The sequence below is a fragment of the Euprymna scolopes genome, chromosome 6 (assembly GCF_053919585.1).
Source record: "Euprymna scolopes isolate OS-2025 chromosome 6, ASM5391958v1, whole genome shotgun sequence".
NCBI lineage: Eukaryota > Metazoa > Mollusca > Cephalopoda > Sepiida > Sepiolidae > Euprymna > Euprymna scolopes.
The window spans coordinates 113,385,807-113,398,479 of record NC_136487.1 but is presented as its reverse complement, the minus strand read 5'-3'; the positions used below and the strand labels follow the sequence as shown (position 1 = coordinate 113,398,479).

At 36.0% G+C, this 12,673-nt stretch overlaps 1 protein-coding gene across 4 annotated transcripts in view; it reads right to left on the bottom strand.

Annotated features, from left to right (window-relative positions):
- Positions 1–12,673, bottom strand: part of LOC145277884 (uncharacterized) — a 132,964-nt gene that overhangs the window by 86,862 nt on the left and 33,429 nt on the right. The gene's annotated exons all lie outside the window — the stretch shown is intronic.

Genomic DNA, 12,673 nt, shown 5'->3' with positions numbered 1-12,673 from the left:
CTCCTTTGATAGCTGATCAATATCTTGATTCTGTAATTATCACTCAAAAGATGGTTGCTAGTGTTCTTTCTGATCTTGACCAATGTAAGACTTTTAGTCTTAATTCAATTTCTGTTCTCAAAAGTTTCAATCCTGAACGTTCTTCTATCTTCTCAAAATTATTCAATCTATCTCAGTCCTCTTTCCCTTATTGGAAGGAGTTCTCTTGTCAGCAAAGTTTTTAAAAAATTGGTCAATGGCAAACTTGTTCTTTTCAAAAAAAGAACAGGTCCTTTCAGTGATATTTGATAGGGATATCCTTTCAGTGATATTCGATAGGGATATCCTTTCAGTGATATTCAATATGGCTTTTGTGGTTTGCGTTCAACTATTAGAGTTGAATTTTTCCTACATTAAAAACTGACATTGTGATGCAAGTAAACAGGAATGTCCAAAGAGAATGAGCAAGACTATCTTTTTTTAAAAATAGCAAAATTAGAGGCAGACAAGATGATTAGTCAGAAGACGTGTTGGTATGTAGAGACTAAAATGGTTAACATTTCAGCTAAGTCGTTCCAACAGTGAAAGAAAAGGAAAAATGCAATAAACATCAAAGTAGAACAAAAAGTAAAATTATTACATGTACTTTAAGTACATATAACAAAATGGGTTATAGTCAGCTAATGCATTTCCTAACTTCCGGTGTGTCTACTACCGGAAGTGCGGACAGTTCCTTCACTTTTATTGTTCTTCAGTATTTCTATTGTGAAGCGATTTATTGAAATAAAATATAAGAAAAGGACATTATTGAAAAAGTATGCAATAAAAATTAATAAAATTATACAGATAAAATAACAGTCTTTATTTGCACTTTTAATAATAAAATTAAATAAGCTTTTATTTTATTTGAAATTTCATAAGAAATATATGCTGATGAAATTATAAAAATATACATATAGTTCTGGGGCTGCCATTGATTCATAAACTAAATAAATTTTTAAATGGGTTTCCAATAATTATTTAAAAGAAAAAAAAATGCAAAAAGTGTTTCCATTTAAAAAAATATAACTAATTTCAATAATTCTTAATTAAAATAGACTGAAAATATTTTTCCAATGATTATTAAATAAAAAAAGAACGATTGGAAAAACGTAAGAGTTCATGCACAGGAGAGATATAAGCGTGAGAGAAAAAAAGAAAAGGAACTGATTTGCCTTCTCACCGCTTCCGGTAGCACACACACCGGAAGTTATAAAGTATGTTAGCTGACTATTTCCATAAGATGGAAGTGGCGCAGTACCTACAAACATGAACTGCAGATGAGAGTTCTAATCTTACTATTGCAACACCTTTACACCTTATGAAAAAGTATGAATCCATCTTTCTATCCTCCTCTCAGATGAAAGTGAAATAGTAAATTAGACTAAAGTCTTTACAAGGCAATTAGTTCATAAAGAAATCACATTAACATTTGATCAAGTTGGTCCCAGAAACGTGGGGACAGATTGGCACATAAATTATTGACCTAGTGAAGGGAGTAAACTTATCTACTTGCCTTCTTAGGAGAGTAAATTAGACCGTCCGGTTAGTTTTTAAAGTGTGGAAAATCCAGCTCCTGAAAAAGCAGCACACTGGAAAAAAAAACTGCACCAGTCTAGGGTTTTCACTGGCAAAGGACAGAACAAAGGAAGTTTAGTATAAGAACAGATACTACACTCTGCTCCTAGCCAGAAAGCGAAGGAGGCAAAACTATCATTGTCAGAATCAGGAAGTGACGGATAAGTGCATTTACAATCCATTAGGTTGTTCAGAAAATACTGACCGATTTTCCAACTCGCTTTCAAAAAGTTTATTTTGGTTAATTTTTTTTTTTTTTTTCATCATTTTATACAAAATTTTACATTTTCTAATAAAATTATATCGGCTTGATATAAAAATTGGACCGGAATAAAAATTGGACCTTAAGTTGACAAAAACTTTTCAAATTTCATTTGTCATTGTATAATGTTATTGGCAATAAACGATTTATTTTTTTTTATATAAACATCCTTAAAACACAGCTAAGGAAAATAACTTGTTCTGTTAGTTAGAGTTTGCGTTCCTAATTTGCTTTTATTTATAGAAAAATCTACAAAATAAATTTGAATGTTATCGATCCCGGGCATCGCCAGGTTGGATCATTTGAAACAAATTGGTAAGATAAAAAAAAGTTCAATAAATAAACATTTGTTTTTTGTAGTCAGTTACCAATTTCTGAACAATCTAATAGTTATATCATAAGCATTTTTGTAGCACATGAATTCTTAATCTAATTAGCTTATATGACTCCAAATAATTCAATAAATCTGTCAAAAATAAAGCATGAAAGAGAGGAATTTACACAGAAAAGGATACAGTAGCTATGCACCCGTCCAAATTCATCTTGAATTGCTGCATCATTGATGCATTTACTACATCTGAAAGTCCATTCCAAGGTTCAAGAATTCCAGTTCAATCAAAGTAGGCAGTGAAACAGTTTCTGGTGATGTTTGTATAGAGAGCTCTTTCTGGTGCAGGAGTGAATAGTAAGTGTTAGTAAGTCGTGTAACAGAGTGTGGACGCATGTATGGCAGCAGCAACAAACAACATATGCAAATGACCTAACCGTGTGCAGGGTGACATCACGATGAGGAGGAGGGAAGGAAGGAGATTATAAAGAAAGAAAAACGTAGACTCTGGAGGTTAGATTAGAGAAAGGGACAGAGATAGGTGTTATACATATGGGTTAAGAGTGACAAGATAAGACACGACCCAGACATGGTTGGACAAAGAAAATGAACCTCGTATTGACATAGCAGAGTCTTGTTAAGCACATTATAGGACGAGAAGACTTTTGAACAAGAAACGAGGAATTATTCTGGAAAGTATCTGTAAATAAATGTTTGTTTCATGAAAAAAAAAAAGTGGTTCGAATCCTTTCCTTGTCTTTATTTCCTTATGATTATCTGCATACAATGTGTAGGACGAGAATGTTACTGTAGGTCAAAATGAGAGCATAGCATGAACTGTCACTCAAGAGGGAAAAGGTTAAGTTTCTTGAGTCGACTTTCCTAGTGTAGATCCCATAGCCCCTGCACCATTCGAGAAGTCAGTTGTTGAACTTTTTCCAGGTGTTACATATCACATATTAGATATGGAACAGAAGCTTGGGAACCATACTCTAACGAGGCAGACAAAATGTGGGGAAAAATATTTTATAGTTTGCAGAATGTCGAATGTTTATTGAATGAGAAATCGAGAGTTCCTTGCTTTGTTTGCATCCTGAATGCAATATTTAGATGGTTTGAAAGATGAGTCAACGAGAAGGCCAAGATCTTTAATCTGTTTCACTTCCTTGAGCAGAGCTGTGTCATTGCTGAAAAGAAGTGAAAGAAGAACTGCAGCTTAAAATTTACAGTCATCTGTTTGTAGGAGCATGTTTTCAATCATATCTGGCATTTTGGTGATATAGATTAGAAACAGAGTAGAACCCAGTATGGAGCTTTGGGAAACACCACTGCATGTACCCATCTCAGGCGACAAACTGCCATTTATTTGAATGCTGTATATACATACAGTAAAGGAGCTTATCCACGTTATGTGTTATATTTCTATGTATGTGTGGCCATAGATGTTATATATACAATGTGTTATGTTTATATGTATGTATGTGTGGCCATAGTTGTTGAGTTTATATAGAAGTAAACAGTGATTGACAGAATCAAAATCCTTGGCAAAGTCCAGCAAGAAAATGTCATCAACAATCCACTATGTTCATGTGATGTTCATTAAAGAAGCAAGCGGCCACGCGTTTCTGTTTTTTGTGTGGCTATACAAACGATAAATAATCAACACTCACATCAGAAACGTCCTTCTGTCCTGCGGGCTGGGAAGAAAGAAAAATCAAAAAGATCCAAGATGTCGTCAGTGATCTTTTAAAGCCTTCGATCTCGCATAGTTCTTGCATGGTCACATGACACACCTGCAGGTTCAGGTTCGAGCAGTCAGCAGAATCGGTCAGAAAGAGCTGACATGGTCAGAGTAGAGTCCCTTCAGAGGCGAAGGGGTAGAAGTTTAACCATGTAGAACCAATGTGAATTCCTGACGTCAAATCATTCGACCGGTCAAATGAAATAAAGAATACCATCGATATTTATAACTGTTGTCTTCGTGTCATCATTCAACAATTGAAGGTAATGTGTTAATCATCTTAATATGAACTTTGTACAACCCCCTTCCAAGTAACGTGTCCCCCCTCCATCCTAAGTAATGATCGTATCCTCTGATGTAAAAGAACAGTAATACACATTCATTCAATAATGAATTCTCTCTCACTGTTATGAATGTCATGTCTCCCTCATCGTCAAGCCTGTATTACAGGTACCCATTACATATCCCTGTCTCTCTTTAAAATGTACTACTATACAACAAGTGTAATCTACATAATAAAAAAGGAACGTATGTGTGTCCAGGTCACTCCAATAATCACATATGCAAATTTATTTTTATGGGCAAAAAAATAAAAAATAAAAAAAATAAAAAAAAAGCTGGGGGAGGAGGGGGGGGCATAATCATTGTGTCTTGCTCTATTCAGTGTTGTCTCAGAGCAGTAAATGTAAGATTACAGTATTACATTTAAAAGGGATAGCTCAAGTAAATGAATTACATGGGTTTTTTTCAACACATTGAAAAAGATGAATGGGTTGAGTTGAAGATAAAGATAAAGTTAAGAGAAAGGTGAAAAAATGAGAGAGAGAGAAAAGAGAGAACAACAAAGAGGTGGCTAGAGAGAGAGAAAAGTTTCATTATAAAGATGTTATACACTATTTAACTTCTAGGTAACCCTGCTAGTATCTGATAAAAGGAAAAAATAAGCAAATTTAATTTTTATGCATAACTAACCTGGTTGGCCAAGAGGTGTGTGTTGAGCAAAAAAAAAAACCTGGTTGACCGGGTGTTTGGAGGTGTGTGTTGAGCAAAAAGGGAAGGTACAATTATTTCATACATGTGTAATAGGGTAGGTAAAATCTTTTGCTCGAAATAGCAAATGATACATAGAAATTAAAAATTCCTCTCCTAAGAATAACAAATATGTTCAAAATCAATTTTCTCATTGTTTTTACTGTCCCGAGCAACGCCCGGTTGCCATGCTAGTCTATAATATTAATCAAATATCTGTATAAATGTATGTATGTTTATATGTCTGCCTCAAACCTTTGACAGAGGCGACGGATTTTCACAAGATTGTTATCGTTTTGAACCTCAACCCTTCGAACGACAAATATAAAAAAAATTGGCCAAAAAACATTAATTCCTCCACCCTCAACTGGACACTTTTCTACAAGGAGGGGGTACTTTTTCGCCGATATTTTCCAAAGTCATCCCCTCTTTTCGATCGACTAGCCTTAATTTAAAACTTTCGCCACTTCCGGTTTGGTGATGGACGCAACTGCAAAACCGTCACTTTTTTCATGTTCTTTTCCTCCTTCGCGGTACGAGTTCGAGCCTGCCTGCCTACTACCATTTTTTTTTTGCTCAACATACACCTCCAAACACCCGGGCAACGCCGGACATCCAGACTAGCAAAAAAAATAAAGGAAAGAATTTCTTTCTCTTAATAGGCACAAAAAAAAAAATTCATTTGCTCCTAATGTACAGATATGCTATATTTACAGATTCAGGAGACAGAGCAGATTAGTTTATTTTTATTATGCTTGGGGGGGGGGTCAGGAGAGAGAACAGATTGTATTTTTTTGAAGAAAAATATTAAATAAATAAATATGAGAAACAAGTTTTACTTGTGTATTTGATTTTGTTAAGTTTTACCTCGATTAGTCGTTTCAGTTTTTACACTAATATTTATTTTGCAGGAGACAACTATACAAAATCATTTGTTATTGATAAAAAAAAATTACTACTTCCCCTCTGCAATGCCGGGCAATGCAGGGTAACTTTGCTATTTAGTATTAGTTGATTAGAGTTTTTCAAGTTAGAAAAATTCTGCAGTTCAAAGTTAGGCCAAATAAATATCAACTCAACACTAAGGGTATTGGCCTTTCAATTAAACACTGATGTTTCCAACACCAGTCAAGATTGATGAAAAACTTAGATTATTTGTTTTTTATAGAAAGCCGAGTCTGGCTAACTGCCGGCCCAACAGAGGTCATTATTTTGGAGAAATTCCAAATGGACGATATCTGGGAAGAAGAAAAAAAAATGATATAACTATAAAATAAGATGGATAAGTTTGTAGGAACTTAAAAACTCAACATTATCTGATATGAGAGAGAGTTTCATCCACAGACAGACAGTTTTGCTGTATTACAGTGTTTCAGGGTAGCTAGACAAGCAACTGCCTCAAGCTGAATTCGACGTCAAGACGTGATTAGGCGTTTATAACACTTAAGCCATTTGGCTGATAGATAACCACTATTAACAAAAATGCAAATCTCTTCATGAAAAATGAATTTTTCAGTGTCAAAAGACAGACAATTGGTGCATGGTAAAGAATGCAAGAGAGAAAATAAAGAAGCATTCTTAGCAGACTATTATAAAGAGAATTTGAGGTAGGAGACTAAGCTTGAGCACTATTACCAAGGAATGACATCCTTTTCAAAGAGGTGTTTCATAGACAATATAAAATAATGAAAAAGATCAGTGCTCTGGATTAGATGACACAGTAGATCGGCAATGAAAGAATCATCACATACACATGTTGAAACCATATATGAAAGGAAACGAGGATGAACAGCTGACAACATCAAAGCATAAATACAAAATGGAGATCACCTCCAAAATAGCAACTCTCAGAAACTTAAGTTAAACTCATGAGAGGATTAATTCACCTACCAACAATGGAAAGAAGGGAATCATTTCATTTCCTCTTTCAGTTTAGAGATTTGTATACACAGAGGAGATAACCTTCAAACCGATTCGCAGGACTTGCTAGTTAAAATAGATTTTTTTTTTTTTTTTTTTTAACTTTTGCCTATAGGGATGTGACATGTAAGGGAAGTCAGCACGTGAATAAAAAATAAAATATTGAGCAATCGGATTTGAAAAAGTAAATAGAGAAAAAGATACAAAGGATTTTGAATAAAAACAAAAATGTGCAAACTCAAGTGATAAGGCTTATAACAGTGAGAGAGGAGGAGAGTAAAAACAAACAGTATCACACTGTCTGCTTCTTTCCATCTTACTTAACATCATCAGAGAGAGAGAGAGAAAGAGAGAGGGGGGGGAGAGTTATTTACATTCTTTTTGCTCTTGCTCACTTGGCTTAATAGAACAACAAGAGGGAAATAAAACGGTTATTTCTCATAGGATTAGCGAAACTCTTTAGGGTAATTGCTCTTGACATATCAAAGGCCTTTGATAGGGTATGGCATAAAGGTCTACTTCACAAGATATCCAGCTATGGTATAGCTGGAAGTGTCTTTTCAATTATTAACTCATTTCTGATAGGTTCATAAGAGTAATGGTTGATGGGCAGAAATCAGAGGCTGATAGTATTAATGTTGGAGTCCCTCAGGGGTCCATCCTGGTTCCAACTCTCTTCCTGATTTATATTAATGATCTTCCAAATCACATCCTTATATCATTCGTAGACATTTTTGCTGACAGCACTACCATCTATGGCAGCACATCAAAGGCCATAAACGACCAAGTTCTCTGATTCTCTCTCTGATCTTGAGCATGTGGTACAATGGGGAAAAAGTGGCTGGTTACTTTTAATGCATCTAAAACCAAGCTTCTATCTTTAGATCATCAGCGTTCTGATCCCCATCTGGCATCAATTGAAATGAATGACTAATATTGAGAAGGCTCCATGTTTTGACAAGCTTCTGGGCTTGACCTTTACTCCTGATTTAAAATGGAATATGTACATCAAATCTGTTGCTAAGATCGCTGGAAAAATGATGGGATCCTTCTAGCGATCCAGTAGATATCTATCTGCTGATGCAATACTCTATATAAGAGCCAGGTACATCCAAGCATGGAGTATTGCTGTCACATCTGGGCAGGAGCTGCTAGAAAGGGCTTATTCTGCCTTGACAGCGTTCAAAATAAACTTTGTAGCCTAGTGGGGGATGCCCTTTTCTCTTCCCTGCAACCTTTTTCACAGAAGAGACGTTGTGAGCCTGTCTCTGTTTACTTGTTATTTTCATGGCAAATGCTTGTCTGAACTTCAATCTATGGTTCCCTCTTGCCAAACATTCATGAGAAACACACGTTTGGCTGTAAACACTATCAATAATTTCCCCCACTCTTTATCTGTGCCTAAACCTAAACGTAGATTCCATGAACAAAGTTTCTTTCTTAGAACTGCACACCTGTGGAACTCTTCAGTTTACCTGCTTTCCAGCTGACTACAATATGGCCGTCTTCAAGTCCAATGTAAACAAGTTCTTGAGCCGTTCCCCTTAAGTAATCCAATTTACCAAATTTACACTTCTAACGATTACTATGATATTGTCCTTTTGACCAATGTACACTAACCCTTATCCTCGAGTGGCCTCTGGGCCTTGATAAGTGGTGATTCCTTAAAAAAAAAAAAAAAAAAAAAAAAAAAAAAGATACAAACAAAAAAATGATTCAGTAAAAGATATGAAATCAGTTGAAAAGATGTATTAAGTGAATTTTGACTGAACTGTTAATAGACGTGTGTCATGGGCGATGTTCTCGATGAAAAAAATATTTTTCATTATCATTTTGTTCAACTCTATTGATGTTGCATTCTATTAATCATATCCATACATTTGTCTTTCTTTTATTAGTTACCTTATCTCATGTTTTACTGTAGATATCATTACAACATTCAGGTAACATAGCCTTAAGCATAAAGAAATTCTGGCAAAATATAAATATTAAACAGAGTCTGATATTAATAGTTATCAATTCTACCAACCATCATAACTATCTACTAAAAGGTCGCGCTAACAAACATAGAAAAATCGTTTTAACAGTACACATTCAGAACTCATTCACCAAGATGTTGCCTACTCAATCGATGGTCGCATATTAGCACTTATGAATGTAGATGGCATCTCCATTGATGTTAAAAATATCTTCTGCTACTAGACTATATGTTTAATACTAATGGTGGTTGCGAACATACTATCATGTTACACTATTGTCTTGCTCAGGGAGCTGCTATTAATCTTTAAATTTAGTCATATTTGTTTCATGATTTGGGGCAAGGTCATCTTGGCTTGTGTTCACGCCGTCATTTTACATGCCAATGAGACATGGGCACCATACTTCCGATTTGCAATGGCTTTGGCGTAATTACTGTGCCATGATCAGATGGATGCATGGGAACAAACTAGAGGAAAGAATCATTTCAGTTTTGAAAAATTTTTGCCATTGTGGACAACTTGTCTTGTATCTGATCAACTTCCTGTAGGGTATATATTTTATCGTAAAGTTTACGCATCTACTTGCTTAATATACAGTCTTGTAACTATTAAGTGTTCCCATATCTTTCAAAGGATGCAGTTCTTCATTTATTCTACACTGGATTAAATGATACCATTTTCCATACAATACTCTAAACCATTCAGTTTTGTTGCCTTTATGATTTTCAATGTTCTTATGTTTCTATAGCAAAAATACAGAGAAAACCTTGGTCTTTAGCCAATAACAGAATTTGTATAACATGCATTGCACATGTGTGTGTGTGTGTGTGTGGTACCTAGGCAAACCAATAATGACAGACTAATTTCGTTGAATATGCAATTTTTGTGGGGAAAAATTTAATTTGCATACATGTGATTGCATTAAACATCAGCATCCTCAACATTGGGTGACTATGTAAACATGCAAAATTTTGTCAAAGGCAGAAGCAAAATCGATTTTTTTAATGAAATGAGAACATTCAAGGCAAATGAAAAACTGCAGTGTAAAGTATCGCAAATATTAACAAAATATTTAAAAAAAAAACTATCTACAATGTTTGTATCCCATTAGATCATCCTCGACTCTTTACATGTTACCTTTCCTTCAGTTAAAAAAATAAAAAGATGCCCAAGTTAACTGATAAAGTTCACAGTAATGAATTAACTTCAGTATAGATTGCGAATAATTTATGCTTAATATTTTCCTTTTTCTTATAGTTTGGTCTTTAACAACGGATCGTGCACACCATAACAAAATACTTGGTTCAATCATTTAGTCATAGATTCATTTCTCTGAATGTTGGTAAATATGGTCTTGTATTGTTTAGATTAATCGGAGAATTGTTCTCATCTTGAATGTTATCTACACAAGGTTTTGGTTGATGTAGCCTCCGACCATCAGGTATAAATGTCGCCAAGTTTTATGAAGGTTGAAGGTTACATAAACTGAAACGTTGTGCAACACCTAAAGGCCCTCCAGCGCTGCCTGTCCAAACTACTCTAGAACGAGGGGAGTCATTGGGTTCGCAGACAGATCTATATCCAACGTCCTTGGGAATGCCTGACTTGAAGTAGTGTGGCGTCGAAAGGCTGGCCTTCCTGAATCAAAACTTAATGTAATGAAGGAGTGTGTGGGACCCTATGGTCGAGGCCACCTTTCCTGACCTCATACTCAACCACACAGTCAAGGCACGCCGAAGGCTGTGTGGCAAAACGCAGTTCCTCAGAGAATGCTGAGCCATGGTCAAGAGACTACCTAAGTCCAGCAACCTTTCACTGGCTTTGAAAAAGCAATTATAAAGAATTAGTCACAGGGGCTGCCAATGACATGCTAGAGCTGGATGCCAGGCACAGGAATAATGAACAACTCTGAATTGTCCCTGACCTAGCGACCGCCCCGAAATGTGTCGCCCTTCAATGCCATAAAACAGTGCCAAACTAGTGAGTTCGGCCCAGGTGCCCCTGTTGTAGGACCTTAGAAGAAACACTGGAGCATAGTTTTTTTTGATTGCAGTGAACTTCATCGGTACTGAACATATGTAAAGGAGATGATGGCGTGAATCGATCCTGAACATCCTCACCCGCTGAACGTATCCCTGGTTGTGCACAATGCCAGACTGCCATGGAACAGAGAAAAACAAATGGTGTTTCTCACGATCCTGGCCATAGCCAGAATGATTGTGTGGATGTTGAGACTGAATGAGAAGCATGGAGTTGAATCTTGGGCACTAATTGAAAGTCAAAATCAGGACTGATAAGAAGAGATTACATCCCGCAACTTTTGAAAGATGATGGGTTAAGACAGCGAGCTTGTGCATACGAAGAGGAGCGAAGTTAGAGTATGTGTTCCCTGCCTAGGCATGGCATGCGTGGCTCCTAGTTTTGTCGGACCCTAGTCCCAGTAAGATAATCCTGGTTTGCCTTAACTAGCCAAGTTACTGGTCTCCCTCTCCTCTCCTGATAGAACTCAAAGTTACACCCCTCCCGGTCTTTTTCTCAAAACTTGAAGTGCATCCCCTCAACTCCCCCATCTTTTATTTTGTCCCAAACTTTGTGTTTTTAAATCCTTAGGAATCGAACTGCTTGTTTTCAGCCTTCATCAAACCAAAAAAAAAAAAAACAGGTGGTGTGCCATCTAGCGAGGGTTGGGAGTGCCCTACTAAGAACTTTTCTTTTTAGATTATTCCCCCCACCCACCCAATGAAATTTTTTTTCTACTCCTATTAAATTTATTTGTTAATAAGAAACGCTCAGTCTTTTCTGTTTATATATATATATATATATATATATATATATATATATATATATATATACACACACACACACACACAAAAGAAGCTGATGGTTAAAAAAAAAAATTTCATAATTTTTTATATATTTTTCTTTTACTTTTTCACATCATCTAGAGTAACCCTTCCAAGGTCATCATGAGTCGTTACACTACCGAGGATCGGATATTTATCGTAGAGTCGTATTTCCAGTTGAAGAGGTCAATATGAGAAACTCCAAGAGAATTTCGACGAAACTTCAACACAAGAAATTCCCCTACTCCCAATGCAATAAAAGCTATGGTGGCTCGATTTCATGAGCAAGGGTCTGTATGTGACCTCTCTAAATCTGGTAGACCCTGTACGGCAAGAAGTGATGAGAATCGTCAGAGATTAGCAGAGAGTGTGGCCGAGGATCCATCCACATCAGTAAGAAGGAGATCAAGTCAAATTGGGGTCTCTTGATCAATGTGGTTCCAGCAGGACGGTGCAACGGCACATACGGCATGAGAAACATTAAATCTGCTCCAGGACATATTCAGCAACTGAATAATTTCTCATGGCTGTGAGATAAATTGGCCACCCCGCTTGCCAGATCTCACATGTGCAGATTTCTTCCTTTGGGGTTACCTCAAAGAGCAGGTATACGCAAACAAACCAGCCACAATAAATGTCGTTAAAACAATATAGGAGGAAGTTAGGGCCATAAGCCCTGAAACATTAAGTGATATGTTGGACAATGCCCTGCAGAGAGCACAAGAGTGTGAAAATGAAAATGGCGGACATTTGAGTAACATCATTTTTCATAACTAAAATTAGACCTTGTGAAAAACATACTCTAGATTAAGTTGTGTAAATAAAATTAGAATAAGTAGACTATGATATCTTAATATATCTCGAAAACCATGGGGAGGGTCATCTACCTACATATGAAAATTGGTAAGCATAACTTAAATATTGAGGAAGTTAATCAAATTTAAAATCCGTCAGCTTCTTTTGGGATACCCTGTA